The sequence below is a fragment of the Fundulus heteroclitus genome, chromosome 24 (genome assembly GCF_011125445.2).
Source record: "Fundulus heteroclitus isolate FHET01 chromosome 24, MU-UCD_Fhet_4.1, whole genome shotgun sequence".
NCBI classification, from domain to species: Eukaryota; Metazoa; Chordata; class Actinopteri; order Cyprinodontiformes; family Fundulidae; genus Fundulus; species Fundulus heteroclitus.
In genome coordinates, this window is record NC_046384.1 from 28600742 (window position 1) to 28624593 (window position 23852).

Genomic DNA, 23852 nt, shown 5'->3' on the forward strand with positions numbered 1-23852 from the left:
TCTAATTTTCTCACTCTACTGATTTCTACTGTTCTTCAGTCTACTGTTCTCCAGTTTTGCATTGTATTACATTGAAATGACTGTCGTCATTTCAGCTTTTAACTTTTTGCTCTCTCTCTTTTTCTTCATAGTAGGTACACCTGGTCTGGCGTTCTGTTAACTGTGACATCATCCAGAGAAGACGTCTCACCCGCTACTACCATCTAATGTAGAACAGATTACTAGATCAATGTGTGCTTCTGTGCTTTTTTGTCTCTCTTGTTGTGTCTCTGCTCTGTCTTCCGTAACCCCAGTTGGTCGAGGCAGATGACCGTTCATACTGAGCCCTGTTCTGCTAGAGGTTTTCCTTCCCGTTAATAGGGAGTTTTTCTTCCCACTGTCGCTTCATGCTTGCTCAGTATGAGGGATTGCAGCAAAGCCATGTACAATGCAGACGACTCTCCCTGTGGCTCTACGCTTCTCCAGGAGTGAATGCTGCTTGTGGGGACTTTGATGCAATCAACTGGTTTCCTTATATAAAGGACATTTTTGACCAATCTGTATAATCTGACCCAATCTGTTTAATATGATTGAACTTGATTTTGTAAAGTGCCTTGAGATGACATGTTTCATGATTTGGCGCTATATAAATAAAATTGATTTGAATTGAATTGAAATAAGGCAGCGTTGACTGGATTCATTCTTACAGCTGAATGCGCTCTTGACGCGGGGGATACAAATTCTGCCGGGGATAAGTCATTTGGCACGACGTCTGTGGTATCCTAGCGCAGCAGGTCTTGGTGATATCACAGTAAATTGGGCAAAAGTCTGGGCTATTTCTGCCTGCGATGGACTGGCGACCTGTCCAGGTTATACCCCGCCTCTCGCCCATTGACAGCTGGAGAGCAATTTATCCTGGTGAAAGAAAGTTGCCCCCTGACAGTTCATACGAAACTTCTTAAGGAGACGTCCTACAGATTCTGGCCCATGGACTATCCTGAGCTATCTCAGTAGTTATGCTGCTATAGGCCTAGGCTGCTGGAGGACATCAAGCAGTGACGTGCAGTCAGGGGAGGCAAAAGAGGCCAGGCCTCACTTGTCATTATGGTGATAAAGAAAATATATAATGATGATAACATAATATAAATTGTGAATTACTCATTCATTTTTAATAAAAGTTATTTTTTTAATCTAATTTCCTCATTTTTTATCATATTTTCTTTAAAATTGCAGACTTTTCGCTATTTTCCATGTAAATCCTTGGTGGCGCTTGATAGCGAAGCCGGTGAAGCCGCAGCGAGCTTGTCCTCCCCTGGGATTGTCCCACGTTAACTGGGCATCTTCCTGTCTCTAGATCATAAATTCAAATGTTCAAACAGTTATGAACTGTTTTTCCACAATTTAATGTATGTGGATTACGAATTGTGTTTTGGTCATCGTACTGTGTGCAGATAAAATGTTATCGTGCTGCTGGCCGATCGTAAATGACAAAGAACTGGTTGTAGGTGATGCCGGCAGTTCCTTGGCCTCTAGGCAGGGGGCGCTCAAGGGGCACGGCTCGTGATCCCAAAACTGTAGAGTGACAGCAAGTTATGGATGTATTATTAGCAAGTTATGATAAACAAGTAAAGCACTAAAAAGACTCTGAACATACAGCCAGAACAGGAATGATCAGGGAAGGCTTTCCTCCCTGGCAGTGAGCTCCATTGAGACTGAGAGACTTTTAAAACTGAAGAAGATAAAGAGAACTTTTACCGGAAAATGACCAATATTTTTGTTCAGAAAGAGCGCCGCATAGATTATAAGAAGAGGTAAGACAGCGATAATTATTCATGTTTTGTTTTTGTAATGAAATGTGCGTAATGTGTGTTATATTTTTAGAATGTGTTACAAATGCAGAAATCCATCATAACTCATAAACTGTTACCAATCAAATGACAAATTATTTATTTTTATTTATTTTTTTCATCAAAGAATCAATATTTTCTCCTACTGTTCTACAATTTACATTGTTAGTTGTTAATTCAACTTTCAGACTTATGTTCTCTTTATAGTAGGTACACCTGGTCTGATGTTATTCTAGCTCTGACACCATCCAGGGGAGACATCATCCGCTATTACCATGTAACATAGAAAGGACACCTGGATTCCTAGATCAGTATGCGGTTCTGTGCTTTTTGTGTCTCTGCTCTGTCTTCCCCAGTCGGTTGTGACAGATGGCAGCTCACACTGAGCCTGGTTCTGTTGGAGGTTTTCCTTCCTGTTAGGGGGAGTTTTCCTCTCCCCTGTTGCTTCATGCATGCTCAGTATGAGGGATTGCTGCAAAGCCATCGAAAATGCAAATGACTGTCCCCTATAGCTCTACGCTCTTTCTGGAGGAGTGAATGCTGCTTGTCAAGACTTGATGCAATCTGCTGGGTCTCCTTAGATAGGAAGCTGTTTAACCAATCTGCCTAGACGATAAAATTGAATTTGACTTTGTAAAGTGCCTTCAGATATTGTGAATTGGCGCTATATACATAAAATTGTATTAAATATTTACTGAAGTTTTAAGTGATCTAATGACATGGCACAGTGCTGGTTCTCTGGCTGTGGTAAACTGAAAAAGGTTCCTGTTGGAGGGTCCTGTTCTACTTCAGCTTTCAATTTAAAAAAAAAAAAGTCTAGTTCTTCTCAAGAACCATCTTATAGTGAGTTGATAGAGCCCTAGTGCCACAAAAGCATAGCAAAACCTTGAAACTTCCAATGCTATGTTTCCCACTTGATATGAGGCTTCCCAATGCCTAGGACAGCTGTTTGGATGTTACCACAATGTTTACTCCCACTTCAATTGCCAGGAGCACCAAACTAAACAGCATAGGTTTAAACAGTGCAAACCTTCTTATTCAAAATGCAGTAATTATGCTCTAACTATGAGCACCTGATGTGATACAACTGTGAGACATTTTAGGTATGGATTAATATTAGGGTTTTAGGATTTTTTTTCCCCACTAGCAATTGCCTTCTTAGTCTTCCATTTAAAGGAGCTCTAAGTAATACTGACACCTTGTGGCTCAAATTGGTACAACAGCTTGCCAATCAAAACAATCTAATATGCTGTTTCTAAAAGGAGTGAATGTTTATTTCCACAGTAGCCTTTAGGTCTATATTGTTGTATTCTGTTCTGTTTCTGGTCTGCTTCTCTTACTGGCTTCTATGTTTGCAGGCTGCTGCTCTTTTGCCAAGATAAAATATGAAATGCTGCGCTCTGTTTTGGGAACCCTGGGAAACCTCATAAGATTGGCTGAGAAACCAGGAAGTAAATATGGGCCACACTCTGAACCGAAGTAGTTCCGGACCGTACCCCTAGGTTTGAAAGGAGAAAAATGTGATATGAGACATTGTTGATGGAGAGGACCGATCGTTTATAGGGAATGTTACTTTCATTCCAGGTGTGAAATGAGAATGATGAAGGTTGATTTTACTGTAATTATCTTACGTATAGCTCCTTAAATAGAAATAAATAAAAAAAAAATTCAAGATACATTATTTTTTTTTAATCAATTAAATCAGTCAATGTTAAAGTAGATAACAAATATCTATGTGTCCAACTTTGCTACAGAAACATACAGCCGGTCGCATAGTATCTTAATTATTTTCACATGACTATATTTGAAGGCTTCTGCTCACTCATTCAGACAGACATTTTTTACAGTGTGAGTCCGGATAGGTTTATAAATAGGACTTAAAGCACCTCGTTGCCACTCGGCAGCCTCGATGTTAAAGATGACCTGGCAGAAAGCCACCAGCTGAACCAATCATGTGCAGCCAGCTGTGTCACAGCCAGGTGCCATGGTTACCTGACTGCTGTGGCAACCGGGGTCAACGCTCCCTGTCAAACGAAGATGGATGAGGAGGGATGGAAAAAACTGAGGAGAGCAAAATAAACATACAAGCAGAAGTTTGGAGACGCTCAGGCAAAGATGTATAAATATGAACACTTGGCCTGGATCATGACTATGGGGGTGCAAATAGGTATTGGACATGTGCCATGCAGCAACTAGAATTGAGCTGTTTTTTCCAAAAATAAGAACAAAGAGGTCCATGGTGGATTTGATTTCAGGTAAGAGAGTAAGACGGAAAAATGGAAGTGAGTAATTTGACTGTTATTGTCAGAAGGGAAATAGGCTACTCAAACTGCAAATATTGTCCTATTATTACTACTGGTCATCTTGCTGAAAAGGTTGCTTCACATTTCCAAGTTTAAAAGAAAAAAGAAAATTGAGGAGCCATCGCAGAGAAATGAAAACTCATGCACCCCTCTCCTCCAAGCTGCATTAGAAGGAGGTTCCCAGGAGAAACTGGAGAGGAAAAATCTAAAGGAGAGTCATGTCGAGTGGCAAGAAAGCTGAGCCAGAAATGGATGTAGATGAAGAAAAAAAAGATGGGGTGAAGGACAAGAAGGAGCAGACTAAGAGCCAGGGATGGAAAAAAAGAGAGTGGGCATTTTCATGACTGTGTACGCCTGTGCGTATAGAGAGAAGGCCATGTAAATCAAGGTTCGGTGCTGGCACTTAGCTAATGAAAAGCATTGCTGCACTAGCTTGACCGCGACCCCACTTAGAGCCGAAAAAAGCAGAGAGGAAGGATGGACGAGTCTCAAAGGCGAGCTCCTATCCTTTTGCTCAGAGATGACTGATCAACATAGATTAGTACTGGCATGTACAAACAACCACATATGTATAGATGAAATCAGATGTTTACAGACACTAAAATGTTGCTTCTTGTCTCACTGTCTGACATTAAATCACAGCACATTTACTGTTCTAGGTCAGTGAGGATTGGAAACAGTACTTCTACAAAATCAGGTAAAGGTGGGTTGAACTTGAGTCAATTATTTACTATCTATTTTATGATTATAAGCACAATTTGTATTTTGAACTTAACCAAACTCCATCCTCAGATAAAGCATTGTGTCATTGGGGAAGGTCTCAATATGAGGATAAATGATTGTGGTCAAGATATTCTTTTCATGCTCAGTCCACTTTAAGGTGCTCCATCCGGAACGGAATCCCTGATGCACAAAAAAGCACATACTCTATATACATAAACACAATCCTCCCACATCAATTTTCATTCCCATATTTAAAGCCAGCAAGCCTCTTCTATTCCAAAACTTCACATCTGGTTCCATTTATTGCCCAGTAAGAGGGAAGTCTTTCCACATGAATTGGAAGAATGGTTCTTAAACTCACAATGTGGGACATGTTGAAGTAAAGATGTGCGGTATCATCTTGCATTATGAGGTAATGTGACTCAAACGCTGTAGCCCGTGAAATGTTCTGTCATTGTTCTCAAATGGGCAATAATCCTCTCCAAGGCCCAAAAGTGCTATCAATCCAGCAAACTTTGAATAAAATCACGTTCTAAGGGGATTGTTTTTGTTTAGCTTTGTCTCTTTGTACAGCTTTACTAACTCTAAAAAACGTCAAAAGACCCCCAAAAACTGCTTTACTTGAGGTTTAGTAAACTAGTGAGCGGATTTCTGCTTTAGTCGCTATTTAGCTAATTATTATGAACACACAAACCTAATGAGTCCTCTAGACAAAATAAAGCACCAAAATACTGAAGAACATGATTTAATGAGCACAAGGAACATGCCACATAAAGAGATGATTCCGGACCCCAAGTAACCCGTCTTACTGGATGAAACAACAACACCTGCTTTCGATTTTGAACGAATTCAAATTTCTTTTCCGAACAATGGTTGCCTTTGTGAGACAGCGAGCAGGACAAAATAGCAATAACTAGAGGCAGACTTGAAACTACAAGGTAAGGCAAGTTTATTTGTAAAGCGCATTTCAGTAGCAAGACAATTCAAAGTGCTCCACATTAACAGAACTAACAAGAGAAAACATTACAGAAGAAAGTGCATTGCAGTGAAATAGTAGCAGCAGGTAACCTAAGTGGTTACCTTAGTAACCTAGGAGGTTACTAAGTAAGGGGTTACGTAAGTAAAGCCTCAAAATAAATAAATCTTTTTATTGCTATTGCGTAATCTCATTTTGAAAAAAAGTTTAAATATATCTAACTTGAGTTCATCTATCCAGGTGGAGAAATAATATTCTTGACACACCATGAAAAAAATCCACCCCAAATATTCTAGTGTAAATAAAACATTTCAGTGATTTATATTTCACTTTCAACTTTATGAATTAACTTTTACCTATTAATAGGTTCTTGTCTCTCTTGGATGAAAAAGTAACAGAGCCTTTTTCTCTCCAGTTGGACAACAGTTCCTCTCTTCCTCAAAATAGGAAGAGAGGAACTGTTAATACACATATAATGAGCAGAATGCTTTAGGACAATATCCAAATCTCAAGTTAGAGAACTGCAGTAAAGACTGACATCTTTGGGTCAAATGTCAATAACAACCATTAGACAATAGGTCTTGTTTTGTGTCCCGCTGTCACAAACTGAAATGTATGCAGTTTCATAAAGGCTTCTGGGACTTTAACTGGAAATATCTGACCTTTTAAATAACAAAACCTTTAAATTTATAGCATGAAAAAAGGAAGACTAATTCTAAGTGCAGACACACATTAACCCCATTGTTTAGTACGGTGAAGGACATGTGATTTTGTGGGCCCTGGCAGAGTGCATGTAATTGCTGTCTTTTTGAAAGACCTTAAGATTTTAAATAAAATAGTATGGCCTCTGCCAGAATCTTTAAAATAGGCAATCATAGAAATGTCACACCCTATATGAGAATTTCTGCCGTTTTACAAGACTGCCAAGCATGTTGGACAGTAACTAGAAATTTTAAATGGGAGACATAAATGCAGCCAGAACTAAAACTCCTGGTACATATAAAGCAATGTGAATGTCTGAAGTTTGAATGGATTAGTGTGTGAGAAAGATTAAAACTCTCTGTTTTTCCAGTCATCGTCGACGTTGCACAATGGTCGTCTTTAATATACAAGACAGTCCGACAGAGTGGGGTATAAGGTGTGAGTGGTTCATAATGAACAAAATTCCAACCGTCTTTGGGGTCCTGAAAATGATCTGCAGGTTCTCGATTCTGTTAATCCCTCACTTTAAAACGCTGCTTTAGAAAAACACCAAAATCGGGAGGAAAAGTTACATTCAACACTGAAAAGCTTTAGAGACAATAATGATTTGTTGAGGAACAGTAGATGCTAGATAACAAGATAAGGAAAATATATGAAAACTAATGGAATATGCAAAAACGTTTATCAAACGCTACAAGACAGCAATTTAATTTCAATTGAAACTATAATAAAACCACAAATGAAAGATCATCAAGTTAGGAAAAACCTGAACCCCAAATTCAATAAGGAACAATTCAAGGCATTTCTATTTTACAAGTCTTGTATCTGCACTTAAAAAAAAGGAACTTAAGCTTAAGCTTCATTATTCATGTTAAAGGCACATAGCCATGTTAAATGCTTATATAAAAGACCAAAAACCATTTCATCATGATAAAATAAGGTTATATACACCAAGCGTCCATCCTGATAGTGTTTTGATTGTCCGTTTTTATCCTATACATGACCCCAGCATCGGGCACGATGAGCAAATATAAACAGACGTGGCACCATCTATCAACTATCAGAAAGCCATTTCTGATTGACTAATAAATCACAATTACTAATAATGCCTAAGTCTGACCCTCTGCAATGCCTCGCAGTAAAGCAGCTCGGTGAGACCAACAGTTATTAATTAAATAAACTGATCTAACAACAACTCTAACAGCCTCATATCAGAATATCACGGAGAAACGAATTTGCCGTTCTTAAACGGAAACACAGATGCAGCATCAAGGTAAGAACCAATCAATCAATCAATCAATCAATCAATCAATCAATCAATCAATCAATCAATCAATCTATTTGTAATGTTTGTACTTACAACTGTTGAGGTTAAGAAGAGCATTGCTATTTCTATTATCACAGTATGAAGAAGGACGTTTACTCAATTTAGTCAACTCTGCAGCACATTTCGGCTGTATTTCCAGTGCTATTCCAGACTTTTCCGTCGTGGAATCATATTTTTTTTGCGTTTTTTGTTTTCACTGGATCTTGGACCATTCTTCATAGTTTCCATAATTCGCTGGGAGATGCTAATAGCTGTTAGCTGCTTCCTGGTTTAACCCCTGCTGCGCATGCGCAGTGTCGTACTTCTGTTTTTATTATAAATAAACACAAACTTACTAACAAACTGAGCAAAAACAAGCCGTAAAATGCCAAAATAACAACTAAAACGCCAGCAGGATGTGATACTTTATAAAAACTTTGTATGCAACCAGAGTGAGTTACTGACATGTAAGTTTTTAGCATTTAAAGTAATGTGGCTATGCACCTTTAAAAGTCCCCATGGACAAATCACTGGAATTGTGACATTAATGAATGCCAAAAAAAATCATCACAGTAAGTTAAGAATGCTCGAAGACACCATAGCCTTAGCAAACCCTCAACCTAAAGGGGTAGGATAAAATAATTCCCTACAAAGGATTTCTTCTGTTTGACTTTTTCTGTCACATAGGTGTTTCGGATGAAACTCAGTTTAATATCAAAGATAATCCAAGTATAAAATACTATCCAAACGAAGCTGTGCCAATGTAAAATAGTAACTGACACCATAACCTGATAATACCTTCTTGACCAAAACAAGATGTGTACCAAACTACACCTCTCTACCTCTGCCCTAGCTCCAACCCGGCACCCATTTCGCCTCACCTTCTCACCCGTTGCTTCATATGCCCATATTTGCAAAGGATAAATTCACAGCAAAACAGCACCACACTTCGGAAGAACATGTCTAGTGATGAAGTAACTCATAATTTTATAATGCTGTTAGGAAGAGAACATTTTGATCCACTGGGTGTGCTCTCTGCCAGTTTGTGCCTATGCAACACTGCTCTGGCAGTGGCATATTGTGGCCAGGGAGGGGCTATGCCCTGAGTGGAAGCTGTTCACATGCATGTACATGCACACACGAGCATGGATATGTACGTGTGGCCGGCCCAGCTTTGTAAATAAGAGACTGGAGAACAACACAGAGAGATGGTGTGTGACCTCATACCAAAGTCCATCTAAGAAGACACCTTTAGTTCTTCACATCACTATTTTTTTAATTCGTTTTATCTCTGCGAAGGGTCTATTATTCAACAGTAGACTGTTTTCCAGATTAGGTAGGATTCCTCTAGATGAGTAGAGCCCCATTTTCTCTTCAATCTCCTAATGTTGTGCTTCAAACAACACAGCTCAACATCAAACCAGCGAGCCAGCTTCCTGTGAATAATCAACTTCTATTTCAAAGGGGCTATGTTTTCTAAAGCAAAACACAATGAGGAAGTGACACGGTCAACGAAAGCGTCAATTTGTGAATGGGTAGAAACAACATTGCTGCCATCTGCTGAGCATTTCTGTGATATAGGGGAAATTAAATGGGGAACAGACTCTTTAAAGTTTGATACAGCATTGCCTGATAAACAAATGAAACCTTCTTTTGGTGGTGGAGAACTCAGTTAAATTGAACTCAATGGTAATCAAAAATGGTCAGATAGGAGAGGTTTAAGAGGAAATACTGTTAATTCTTCGCAATCAATGCAATATGTCAACACAAGGTCCAAAGTATGAAGGCAAGAGTGTATTGATTTATGCACATTTTGAACAAATCTAATTGAATCTAGGATTTTATTAAAGGCTACATTAAGGTTATCACATTAAGTGTCACAATGAATGTTAAAATACCCCACTATAATAACCTTGTCAGTGTCTACCACTAAATCAGATAAGAAGTCTGAGAACTGATCTAAAAAGGGCCTGGTGGACGATACAAAACAACAAATAGAAGAGGTTTTATTGCTTTGCAGTTTGGATGAGGGAAACTAAGGGTTAAATGTTCAACAGAATTGTAGTTCTTAATTTGCCTGGGACTAATTAATAAATCAGACTGAAAGATGGTTGCTATTCCTTCTCCTCATCCCGTAGTTCTGGGAATGTGGAAATTTAAATAATTAGAGGGATATGACTCATTTATACTAACATAGTCCTCTTGCAGCCAGGTTTCTGTGAGATAAAATAAATCAATCAGATTATAACAAATCAATTAATTTTGTAAAGTATTCGGAGGGAGATACCTTATATTTATTAAACCACATTTAATTGTTTTATTTTTGGTTCAAGTTGAGTTGCATTGATTTTTATGATTTGCTCCTTTCAGATAAGTTTTTAATCTGTTTAGGTTTGGCTGTGGGTCTCAATGGGGTAATGGTAGTAATGGATGGGTAAAAGTACATAAGCTTCAGAGAGGTGTTTCAAACTTTGGCTCTGCTTCCTGGTTTGGACCCTGGGTTGTCAGCATTTTGGAGAACTAATAAATCGGGCAGATTCCTAAAAGGAAGAGCTGCACCATCCAAAGTGGGATGGATGCTGTCTCTCCGGATCAGACCAGGTTTCCCCCAGGAGGTTTTCCAGTTATAAATGTAGCCCACGTCATTTTCAGGGCACCACCTAGACAACCAGTGGTTGAATAATGAGATGCGGCTAAACATGTCATCACTGGTTAGATCAGGCAGGGGACCAGAGAAAATTCCGACATTGTTTTAGCAAACTTACAAACTAAAGCAACACTAACCTCCATTTAGTGGAACCGGGTATCATTACCACCAGCATGAATAACATTCTATATTTACGCTTATCCTTAGCCTGCAGTTTCAGGTAGGATTTGATGTCGCCGGTTCTGGCCCCTGGCAGGCATTTGACTATGGTCCCTGGTGTCTCTAATGCCACATTTCTGACAATGGAGCTGCCAATTACCAGAGTCTTTTTCTCAGTGGGTGTTTCGCTGAGTGGGGACAATCTGTTAGAAACACAGACGGGTTGGTGGTGACCTTGGAGGTGGAGTTGAGAGCTATGCTTCCTACATATTGTCAGCCAGCCGGCCTGGTTACCCTGCTGCATGGGTATTGCTGGGGGACCGCTACGTGAGGCTAATCTCTGTGGCACCGCACTAGCTAAGGGGCGGTTATCTACTGGTTTTCAACAGCACGGAGCTGGGCCTCTAATTCTGACACTCTCGCCTCCAAAGCAAAAAAAAACCCCACTACATTTATTACATGTACCATTATCACTAAAGGAGGCAGAGGAATAACTAAACATCAGACACTGAGAGCAGCAAAGAGGGGGAGACTTAGACAGAGATGGAGAAACTGATGGAAGGATAGGAGAGGAAGCCATATTAATGCTAAAGCTAGACTAGAGACGTCTTACCACACCGAGAAAATCAAACTGTGTGAAACACGAGGAGTTCCCAAACGTGAAGTGCAACAACAGAGAATGTGTTTTAAATGTACGTATGTGTTAGAAACAGAGAAATGTCTCAGCCAAGAGATTTTAAATAAAATCTGGAACACCGAACCACAATCCAAACTGCAGCAACAGAAAACAGGAAGTGAAGCAATACGCCTTACAGCCAAAAGGTAAGGCATACTGGGGCGACTGTGGCTTGATGGGTTGAGTAGTCGTCTGGCAACCAGAAGGTTGTGGGTTCGATTCCAGCTTCCCCTTGCTACATGTCGCTGTGCCCTTGGGCAAGGCACTTAACCCCAAGTTGCCTACCGAGCTGCGTCTCGGTGTATAAATGTGTGCGCGTTAGTGAGAGCGACTGGGTGAATGTGGCTATAGTGTACAGTGCTTTGGGTGGTCAGCATGACTGGAAAAGCGCTATATAAGTTCAGTCCATTTACCATTACTGCTAGTGTGGCTTGTGAAATTTAATGTGGGTAATTAGAGTTAATTCATGATTTAAAGGAGGTAAATCATTTTTAAATAGGGCAATGTTGCTCTCAGTAGTTATTTTGTACAGTTGGGTGTCATTTTCCATGAATCCATTCACCTTTGGGTGTTAAAGTCTGACTGCAGCTGTTTATACTATTTCTGCATCTATGCAGTACGATCGATATCAGGTTTAGACAGAGAGACCCTAAGATCAATGTGCTGTGATCATCAAGTCTGGGCTGCTTATGATCATTACTCTGCAGCTAATGAATCTGGACCTGGACACTGGCTAATGAGCTCTCCTGTTTCTGACTCCATTTCAGGGTGAAAAAAGTATTGGGAAAGAAAATCTTAAAAAAAAGAAAAGAAAAGAAAAGAAAATTCAACAAAGATGCAGTTTTTTAGTTAATTGGTAACCATTACCTGCGATAGACAGGCGACCTGTCCAGGGTATACCCTGCCTCTCACCCATTCACAGCTGGAGATAGGCACCAGCACCCCTCGCGACCCCATGAGGGATAAGCATGTAAGAAAATGGATGGATGGATGGATGGATAGATGGATGTTAACCATTACAGATGATCTAATACACACTGTAGCTTTTTAAATGTTATGATACTGGCTTGCAAGCAGCTGTATTTTTTATATTTCTTTTGTAAGGTTTACACATACTTTGGTCACATAAAGTTGAGGACAGATATTTAGTTATTGTATTAAAAGAATAATAACCCTTTTCACCGTTTGAAAACAATTCTTTGTGTATTTTAAGGCAACACCACAAACGCGACATCGACCCTGTACCAATACTTTCACCCTTGTGCCACACAAATGCAGGTTCCTGCTGAGTGTTTTAGTGAGTAGTGTGTCCAAATTCTCCAGAGTGGTCTTTCGACCCCCTTAGCACCCTCGATCGACACTTCAGAGAACCCTGCATCAATGCAGGCTTCGCCTAAATGTATTATACACATTTCCCTGCTGCATGTGACATTTTGAGCAAAAAGGGGTAAATATCCCAAGTCAGACAACAATATATTTTAGTTTTGAGAATAAAAAGACGTGAACCCAAGATTTAAAATCATATAGGCAGCTTAAAAAGATAACTGATGACCAATTTTCGTTACTTAAAAACAATATGGTAGTTCATTTTACTCATAACTATTTTAAAAGGTGTTCCCTAAATAGTAGCAGGCAGTTGTATTGTATTTGCTTTATTGAATTAGTTTGATGTAATTGCACTTTAAAATGTCTGAAAGCAGCAAGTAATGTTTAGCATGTCTATTTGTTAAGTCTGGTTTATCTGAAAGTGGCTGTTTCTAGTTGGGTAACCAGTAGCAGCAGTTGATTAAGTAATAAATACAATAAACAAATAGTTCCACAAAAATATAAATGTCTTTATTTATTATTTACCGTACTTTTATTCATAGTTTGGTCGACCCTGCGACGGATATTCAGGTGCAACTTATATATCAAATTTAAATGGTAATTCATCTTAACCAACATGAACCAAGGAGTAAACATTACCATCTCTAGCCACAAGAGGGGTCGCTAGGTTTATGAAAACGATCCTGCTCCTGTACCACTTAACTGAGGGTGACCAGCCATCCTCAATTGGAACTGTCCCCGTTTTTGATGACCTGTCATCTGGTCACCCTAACTTAAAAATGAATTGAAACTTTAACTTATAGACAACAAAAAATGAACACGTTTGTATGTTGTTTTGCTGTTTTAGTATGCATTCATGCAGGGGACGTTGCATAGTGCAGCTCGAAGGGCCCAGACCACAACACAACCCTATTATTGGGCTGTCTGTAAAGCTAATAACAGCTAGCGCTATCTTAAAAAAAAAGAAAAGATTTTATTTAGTTGTCTGGGCGGGTTACAGCTTTGCTGATGCACGTGAGCTTTATGATGCTCTAAAACATCCATGTTGTACTGTTGTAGACCATTACGCTCACGGTCTAATTTAGCCATAATTTTGGCAACTATCTGTGTAATTGCCCGTTACGCTGAAATGCGCTGTATAAAACCCTGCAGGTTGAAGTTGCTAATTTACCCCATTCACCCTCGCAGGTATGTTCCATGTTATTCAACCGGTTGTGGATGCAGCTGTGTAATTTAATAAATTGTCTTACCAGATAAAATGTCAGTTTTCAGTCTTGGATTGTGTGAAATGTCTAAATAAATGTGTATAGTCCAGTATGACATATATGTTTTTTCCTCTTTATGACATATTTTTTGACTGATGTGACTTTCAGTTTTAGTTTTTAATCTGTTTAGGTTTGGCGGTAGGAAAGACACTGTCTTAATGGGGTAATGGGTGGGTAACAGTACATAAGCTGCAGAGACTTATAGTCCGATTTATAGTCCGGAAAATATGGTACAAATTTTCTGTATCACAAGAAAACAATCCTACAACAAGGTGATATTGTTAATGAAAGGCACACAACATATACTCTTTATTTATTTCAGATTTATTTTGGGTATATGTTTTACCAACATTATTTTCCATTCATGTTTCATTTGTGGCAATACCTGCTCTGCTATGACCAATCTGTTAGAATTTCAGGTCCTGCACATTATTCCTCTTGAAACGATCACTTGTTAGAATTTCCATCATTTTATTAGTAAAGATCGCAAAACCAGTGACTGTCCCGTCATTTTTGGTGTTATGACAAGAAGGTACAAGTTAATTACATAACCCGTTGTGTCTCAATTCTCCAATTTTTCACACTTGTAACCTACACACTTGAACCCTTAAGTGCATTTCCACCAAGTACATACTTCATATAGAGATGTAGGGTGTAGTGTGATTATTGGGACAAGGCCTTCCCTGTGTGTCATCAAAGGGAATGAAAAGCAAACATCCTTAGGTACAATTTCCAGATTCCTGATGGTTTCATGTTCTTCTGTTCAAAAAAGTATACGTATGTATAAACATCATGGAAATGTCCAGCAATCACAATGTTAAAGGGTAACTCAGCCCATTTTTATTTTTTTATTAATTAACTGTTTAAATTGTCTTGTCTTTTAAATTGTTGTTTTTTAGTGCTATCTACATATCCTGCTCATTAATTTGACTAATTACTTTATATTTGTTGAAATTCTGCTTTTGTGTCTAAAACCGTCTGAGACTACAAAGAAATCACTTTGGTTTGCGTCAAGTGAAGAACAGTTTTTAATAGCAGACAAAACGATTTGAGTAAATCAAAACATTTCCCAAATAAACATTTAATTTCTTAATTTATAAAGCTGCACAAACCAACCTTCCTGTAAGAGGATGACACTGTGGGCTAAGAGCCAAATCACCCATTTCAAAAAATCCAACAAAACATATGCTAAGAAAACCACCCATGGAGAGAGCTTGCATCTCTTGGCAGCAGACAAATGGAGATGAGAACATTTTTTGAGATGTCTTGCCATAGCTATGGCAAAAGGTGAGATTTGTCAGATCATATTGTGGAAAATCACTTTCTAACAAGAGAAATGCAAAAACGCAAATAGGAGAATGGTAATGTAAACACATAAAGTATGGAACTGAATAAAGTCAGAGTGCAAAGATTCTGGGATTTGCAAATGTTCTAACTCATGAATGACTACTTAAAATGTAACTTCACCTCTTTAGAATTATGCACATGTTCATGAAATAATTTCTTTTGGGAATGTGAATGTAGCTTGAGTTTTTAAGTGCTGTACCATGAACATGAAGATCTACCAGTTATAGATTACATGAGATAAACATATGGATAGTATTTGTGAATGATAACCTTCTTTCTAAAAAAGTGACAATGGTGCTGCTGTAATCCAGGTTAACATAGCCTTGTTAAATATAAGCATGTTTAATAGAATGATATGAGAAACTACAAGGCCATATAGGCAATAGAGTAACATAGTGAGAAAAAGAGAATAATTCATTAAAACAGAATGATATAATTCATGTTTATTATTTCCATTACTAAAAAAGCTTAACGTAAATGAGTTTGTAGTTCATTATTGGTAAGAATGGTTAAAATCTGTTTAAATAGTCTTATTGTAAATGATCAAGTTGCAGAGTAACAATGTGACTAGCCCTAGCCAATCGGGGTGCTATGAAGCTTGGAGCTAGAAAATTGTAGAAGACGGAGAGCAGGCAAGGAGCAGACATCCCGGGCAGAACTCTGCTGCTTAAAGATAGGGTTGGCGATTTCCCCCCAAGTCCATTTCTGAATAACTGAGCATGCACAAGACCGTCTTACCTTCCCCTTCCACTGTTCAGGGGGATTCCATGAAAAAAATCTACCAAATTCACTCTGGTCTTTTTTCTTTGTACTGAGTCCTCCCTCTTGTTCTTATAAACATGAATGAGGTTCACTTCTTGTGACCCTCAGCTATGTTCAATGTATACAATGAGAACAGCAGAACTACAATGAACAGCTAACCGCTAAGCTAACCACTAACCTGGCCACTAAGCTAACTGGATACATAAACACTAGAAGCTGAAACGTAAGGGAACTAGGAAGGAACGAGCATGGACACTGGCATTACGTGAGCGTGTCGGAATGATTGGCATGTGAACAACAAATAGATATGCCTGTGCAAATTCTCACTAGGTCCATACCCCCGGAACTGGAGGGACAGAGGAGAGTGAAAGCAGGAACAAGATTATGACAAATCCCTGCTCCCCAGACCAAACGGGAAAGATTGGTTAGGGTTGTTACAGGCCTGCAGCTCCCACAGAGAATGATTTTTTTAACCTCCTTTTTTAAAATACATAATGTATTGACTACTTTCAAAGGGAGGTGTCCGGGCATGGGGAGGAATGACTGGGGAGCAACATGCCCTCCCAGGAAGTCAGCTCCCCCACTGACTCCAATAGGCATCCCCCTTCTCCAAAAACTCACCCGGAGAGGGTGGCTCCGCCAGCCATACCACCATTGTCCGTGTGGCCAGAGATAGGTGGCAGGGCCCTGAGATTTTGAAAGTTCTTAAGCATAAGCCAGCAGGTAAACTGCATTACTTGGTCTATGGTCATTAATCTCACATCTCACGGCAATTTCTGCTCCTGCAGCCAAACCTAGCACTTGTCCAGAAGGTCTCTAGTTTACCCTAGTTACTGTAGCCGCCTCATAAGTGTTACATTGCACTATTCCTGTTCCAGCTGAACTAAACTCAAATCAGGTACAGGAGGTGATACAGTTTTGTGCAAATAGATGTGTGAGAAAAATAGATTAATACAATGATTTGTAACTTGAGCTCACAATGTATTTCCTGTGGCTATCCCTAACTGAAAGCCTCCGAGTTTGACATTTGAATCATCTAAAGTGAGAGAGAAATCATCTCATCTGGCTTCTGCTGAGGAATAAGGGCTGAAATTCAAACTACAGCAAGAGAAATGGGGACAGAGCATCTCAGTGCCCGCGGGACTTGTGCTAAAGCTGGGTTGAGGGTTGGGGTCTGGAGAGAGCTGTCCAGTCACAATAGATATAAATCACCTGGTCATGAATACACAGAACATTGTTTAGCCAGAGTGACATCTAATGTCTCAAAGGAAAGTCCCCCTCTACCCCCACCCCCCTGTTGGCCATGCATTCATGCATAGTTACACTGATTTAAAAAAAAATGGAGCATGGAAGAAGCTCCAGTGAGAGTGTCCAGCATGGCACCAGGACAGGACATGACGTCCCATTGGAGGCTTAAGACCAAAACTGGGTCTGAGTACAGTCCTACCATTGGGAGGACATCAGCAACAAATGGCAAAATTCGCCAAACATCACAAAATCAGAAGAAACAGCAAGCAAATAAAAAAAGTATTATAAAATAAACATTGTAAGCTGAACTTGTGTCATCAAACATTTTGTAGAAGACCCACATTTCAGCAATTCCTTAAATGTAATTACGACCTTGCACACCAAAACCAAGAGCCTTGCCTGCATCTGTTAATGGTCTCAAGTGAAAGTCACAGACTGAAAGAGTGTCCTCAGGGTCTCATATTTGCAGATAAGGGTGGTTCTGTTGCTGTCTTCACACCCTAAACTTTCAACATTTAATGGAGTGTTTTGCAGCTGAATACATCAGTTGGGATGAGGATCATCCCCTTAAAGTTTGAGGTCATTGTTCTTATCCTAAAAAAGTTGGGACTGCTCCTTCTAGGTTGGAGGTTATTCTCTGCCATCACTGGAGTTAAAGTTTCTTGGTGTGTTGTTCACATTGACTTCAAGATGGAGATAAGCAGTAATGTGTGCACTGCCTGTCGTAGTGAAGTGGCAAAGTGCTGAACAAAAAGGTTTCCGATCATTGCCTAACTCAACTCAATCCTGGATACAAGCTGCTGAAATTAGTTTTCTTGGTACAACTTATTGAAGACACAACTTATTGAAAGCTTGAGAAGCACTGTCATTAAGGGGGTACTCTGAGTATAGCCATAGCTCATCTACAAGAAAGGAGTCAGGTGAGGTGGTTGGGCTTCTTTGAAGATTTTCATAGCAGACACAAAATCATGTTGGAGAGACTCTATATTCATTATATAGCCTGAGAATGTCTTGGGATCCCCCAGAAGAAGCTAGAGTGTGACAATGGGGAGAGGGATGTCTGGGATTTTCCCCTGTTATCCTGTTGCCCCACAACTTGAAAGCAGAAGATGGTGGATGGAAAATAATGCCCAGAGAACTTCTCAGCTTTGTTTTAAATTAAATGAAAGAAAATAATTAAATGAGTCAAGGGAGTGTCATGGCTACAGCCACACAAGGAGGACCCATAATACATTTATCACACAAGAATCTCTTCACTCAACAGTAGCTGATTACAAGGCAGGGTTACCATGATTACCAGAGAAAAAAAAATATTTCTAGACCACACATACACACACATGCACATCACAAACTCAAACAGAGGTGTCACACGCAGAGGCATGGCAGGCAGTAACTGTCCGATCAAAGGCTGATTGATTTTCAGAGCTCTCTGGGGATTCTGTTCAGTCAATAAGGGACTCTGTTAGACAACTCAGGACATGATGGATCTGCCATGCGTCTTGCCTGACAGTGTTGCAGCTGCCTCGAACTTGACTAGAGCAGTGAATAGAAATATTTATTTGAGCTGCCTTGAAATTGTGAAGCATAAGAACAGTGAACATAATGTTAAAAAATGCAAAAAGAGTAATAGTTAAAGTAATAGATTACAGTGATCAATCCAAAAGTTCATACATTAGGGTTTTGAAAGTCAATTTTTAACTTGGTTACTCAACAACAAGTTTTAATATTACATATTTTCAATCAGTAAAAGTATCTTTCCATCTCTTGTCTCAACCCAACTGCCCAGGAATGGTTACAGGGGCTGGTGGCTATCTCCATGGGTCAATAGAAGAAGTCAAAGTAGGCGCAGTGAACCCATGCATGCACTGGAAGAACATACAAACTTCACCTGAAAAGTCCCCAGACTGGGATCTGAAACACAAAACCTTCTTGTTGGAATGTAACAGTGCTAACAACTGTTCCACCATTAAAAGTATGTAAAAACTTGCTGGTATTATGTCCTAGTATGACTGTTCTCTAACTAAAGAAGCCTTGTGTGTAGCAATACTATATTTGAGTATGCTTAGAAGTTATGCATTCCTCAGAATTTCTCTTTGGAATAGCTTGTGTGAAAAGAACTGTATTGTTGCACTGACATCAGCTGTTTTTCTTGTGAAAAGATGTTTACTCCTAGTGTTAGGAGTGTTTTTTTCTTGTAAAAACTTTGCATACCGTAATATTTATTAATCTGAGTGGATGGCAAGACTTGAGTATTTATGTCTAAAAATATGCAACTATCATAATTTGCATTGTACAATTTTTATTGCACTATAGATTTTACACAAATATGGGCAACAGTGACTTTATCACAACCCTTCAATATGTCAAAGTTATTTTAACCATAAAAATTTAAACCATAAAAAAATATATATATATATATATTTTTTTAATCAAAAGCTATGTTCCAGCTAAGGCTGAAGAGACGTTTAACAGCTAAGTCTTCCAAGGAACTATTGCTTGACTGAACAAATCATGATAAGCTGTGGATGTGAACATGCTAAAAATAATACTAGTATATTTAACTAGCTCAGAACGCACCAAAAAATAATTTTGTAGTTTTCTTTTACTTGTTTATTACCTTGCCATTTACTAAAATCCACCATTTTCGATCAAAGAATTTAAAGGCTCAATGAACAACAGTTTTTAAACCAGCATTATGATGTATTGTAGAGAAATGTTAGCGTTAACATGTTCATGTCAATGCTAATGCTTTACCATGTTCTGCCATTTACACCAGAGTACAAAAAATTTGATCCATATTACTCATCATTCTGCTTAATAATTATGTGCAAGAACATTTTATCTTAAGGATGAATGCTTTCTTTAGCACAATGATTGCATTCACATGGTAACATTAGCATGATTGGAGAACTCAGGGCATCGACTTAATTTTTTTTTTTTTACTTAGTATATTGCTTTCACTAATACCAAGTTTTGTCAACAGATAACTTGAATAGAATTAAGTGGAATGTTTATTTTCCAGCAGCATCAGTATTTATATGATAGCAATAACTTTAACAATAGCATACAAAGTTTAGCATTATCATGATTGGTCATGTCAGGCCAAAAGTTATTGTCTGCTTAGTTATTTTGTTGTTTTCTAACATCTAAATGTCACCAATGATAAAAAAAATTATGTGCAACAGTTTGTATCTAACAGGACGGATGTAGTATTTAGAGAGATTGTATGAATCATGTATCAGCCCAGCACACAGAGCAACATTAGAACACTAGATTTGACAGAAACATATTTAAAATGCAAGCTAATTCCTGTAGTTCATACTTTGAAGGTTAAAATGCTTGGTCAGCTCAGTGTAAATACTGATTTACATGGTCATTACATTTTGTTTTCCTGAAACCCTAGGTTATCAAGTGATAAAATATTAAACATTTTATACAACTGCTGGAATCTAATAGGGCAATATAGAATTTATATGTCCATTGTTACCTGATTAATTTAGAATCATTACTTTAAATTACTTTCACTTCGATATAGTATTTAAAGTAATTATAGTATTAGCATGGTAAGTTTAGTGTAAGCAGGCTGAGATTAGCATTAATAAGATTGGTCACCTTAGCTAATATTTTCTTCCAAATCTCATTTATATATGATCCAGCACACCTGATTGTCTTTTAAAGGGTGGACTTTGTATATCATGCCCTGAAATACATTTTGTTGTGTACTTTGAGTCATGGACAGCAGAACGCATTTCAAATTGGTCGGGCCCATCAGTCCGGCGCGCATGCGCGAAAAACCCGGATGAAAGTGAACTACCCATTTATTTAACTTTTTTTTTCTGACGTTCCAGCACACACGCCCCGTATTTATTTCCACTTACAATCATTATATTACAGCTAACACAATATTTACAGAATAAAAATACTTTAAAAAGAAAAGTCAAACTCACGCCTGCTCTAAATATTCCCGAAAAAGTGTCTCCGTCTGCCATTATGCTGGATGAAGTCCTATCCTCAAAGCATCCACTATGGTCAAAAGATCCCTGTGTGTGTGGGCGCACATCAAGCTATTTAGTCTTTTCTGGGTCATTGTTGATCTCAGAAAGGTCTTGATACGACGGAGGGACGAGAAACACCTCTCAGCACTTGCAGTGGACACAGCCTTAAAGCTAGCTAAGCTAACGAAGCACACGAAGTAGCGGTCATTTTGTTTACATCACATGACACAATCAGCCAATAGGGTAGTTCACGCGTGACGTCAGCGCTACGTCCAGGTCCGGCGTGTAGACACAAACAGTACTGTTCTACTACATGACAAAACGGGTGATTTAGAGCATACTTTTAGTTCGTTTATTTTTGGAATCTAAGCAATGCCTACGACTTGTTGCGCTCCCGGTTGCACACAGAGGCATTCCAAATCGTTGGATGTACGTTTCTGTCGTTTACGGAAGGAGGAAGAACGAAGAAAGAAATGGATAATTTCAATGAAAAGAGCGCAGGCAGACACTCCCAATGGACTGGGGGGGCCATCATACTACAACAGAATTTGCAGTCTACACTTCATCTCCGGTAAATACAACTTAATTCTGCGGCTGTCTGGAGCAGTTTCTCTGTTTGCGTCCGCCATTGTGTTCGCCTTTTGCCTACCAGTCGCGCATGCGCGAAAAACCCGCATGAAAACAATAGCAGTGAACTACCCTATACATTTTTAGATGGGATGATTTATCGCTTTCTCATTGGAGAATGATGCTGCTGCCATAGACTATTGTGCATTTGAAAAAATAGCTATTGAATAATTTAATTTTATTTATATATATTATTTTACATGTTAGATCATCAAAAGTAGGTAAGGCCGCGGCCCTACCGGCCCTACCGGTTCCGCGGTCCTTGCTTTGAGTTTCTAAAGGTGTAGAAAATGGGAATGTAGTCAGACCATGAGCTGCATAGATATCTCTTTATATTCTTTTTGGGTCATATTTTTCTTGCCATTCGGTTTTCTCTGTTTTCAATTAAATCTTTGTAACTATTACATCACAGTATTTGCTGCGGAAATGCTAAACAAGGCCATGGAATTACAGCTTACCAGTCCTGTGAATCCGGCATTTTGATTTCTCTGGGTGATTTTGTAGTACAAGCTGAAGGATGCCGAAGCTACAAAAGTGGATAAGTCATCAGTAGTTCATTACCGCTTCCTACAATACTACAAAAATGGCCGAATGGGGTGAAATGGAACACTCTCAGATATAGTGGGGGGAGCAGTAAAAAAATGGCTTGTTTAGATTTAGGGTGCATATGTAGGTCCCCCCTTGTTCCGGACCTTTTCTGCAGGCGTGAATACGCTCATACGAATCCTGATCTGCTCCGCAATTAGACATAAAATATCACGAAAGCCTTGCTGAATAAACTGCTCTTGCCACTCACAATGGTTTATCAGCTGTAATAACAGCACAAGTATGCAAACAAAGGTGCAGCACACAGTATTTCCATGGTAGTTTTCCGTATCTGTGCTACCTCCCGACATTTCTGTCCAATGGTACCAACGATCATCACATGTGTGGCTTTCTTTACAAGTTGTAGTTAACTTGCAAAAAGTACAATGTGAAAGCAAACCTCATCAAACAAATTACGAAAGTCTGCTTTGGTCCAGACCAAACAAGCGGCCTAATGGACTTTACTGGTGTTAATACACCCTTAAAAAGACCACACCAAAATGAGTTGCTCTCAGACGCACCTCAGAACAGTGGTAAAAAGAGAGAAAGAGAAAAAAGGAAATACTAGGGTAAATTAACAAGGAATTCAGACCAAAACATTGCAGTAATAAAGACCACAACTGAATGATTTCAAAACATAAATTAGGAAGCAAAAAGCATGATATTTAATCTTTAAGTCAATTTAATCGCCTTGACTATGGATTCTGCAATTAATTCATGAACCAGTGTAACATTGTGAAACATTGTTTTCTTAGTATAAATAGATTTTATTTACTAAGAAAAGTGGTTTAAAAATCCTCTCTTGCAAATTACGCTTAGGTGAACATGAGAAGCAAATTGTTGAGTAGAGGTATTTTTTAATTATTCTTTTCCATGTCAGGTAAGTTTTGTTAAGCTGCTTTGCATTTTGTACAACAATAATGAGCTCACAGATGTATTTGACCGGCGCCGTAGAAACTAGCTTGCATTTGTAGCTTTTTCTGTCAAATCTAATATTCTCTCTCAGTGTGTGGGGCTGATAAATTATTAATGGCATGTATTTGAGGAGCTTTCTCAGAAACAGCTTCTAAGACGTCACTCCGCCTCTCTTCTCTTCTTCCTCTCTGCTGATGATGTCACAGCTACCAACATCTTTTTCCTGCTCAACGTTCATCTCCTTTTTGTTGTCCGGGTAAAGACTCTCGATGCACCATTGAAGGCTTACATCTGCGCCACTAAATGCTCTGCTTTGCATGGGAGCATTTTCCTCCCACCTTGCCTCTTTCCACTTGCATGTAAATGGCTCTGTGCTGCACTGCAAGCTGGAGAAAAGTAGGGCAGATGCCTCATTTATAGATGTTTGTGCCATCAATACATAATGTGTCCATTTTTGAGACTAA

The 23852-nt window shown here is 38.9% G+C and overlaps 1 protein-coding gene across 8 annotated transcripts in view; it reads right to left on the bottom strand.

Moving 5' to 3' along the window:
• Positions 1-23852, bottom strand: part of tns1a (tensin 1a) — a 158025-nt gene that overhangs the window by 125011 nt on the left and 9162 nt on the right. The gene's annotated exons all lie outside the window — the stretch shown is intronic.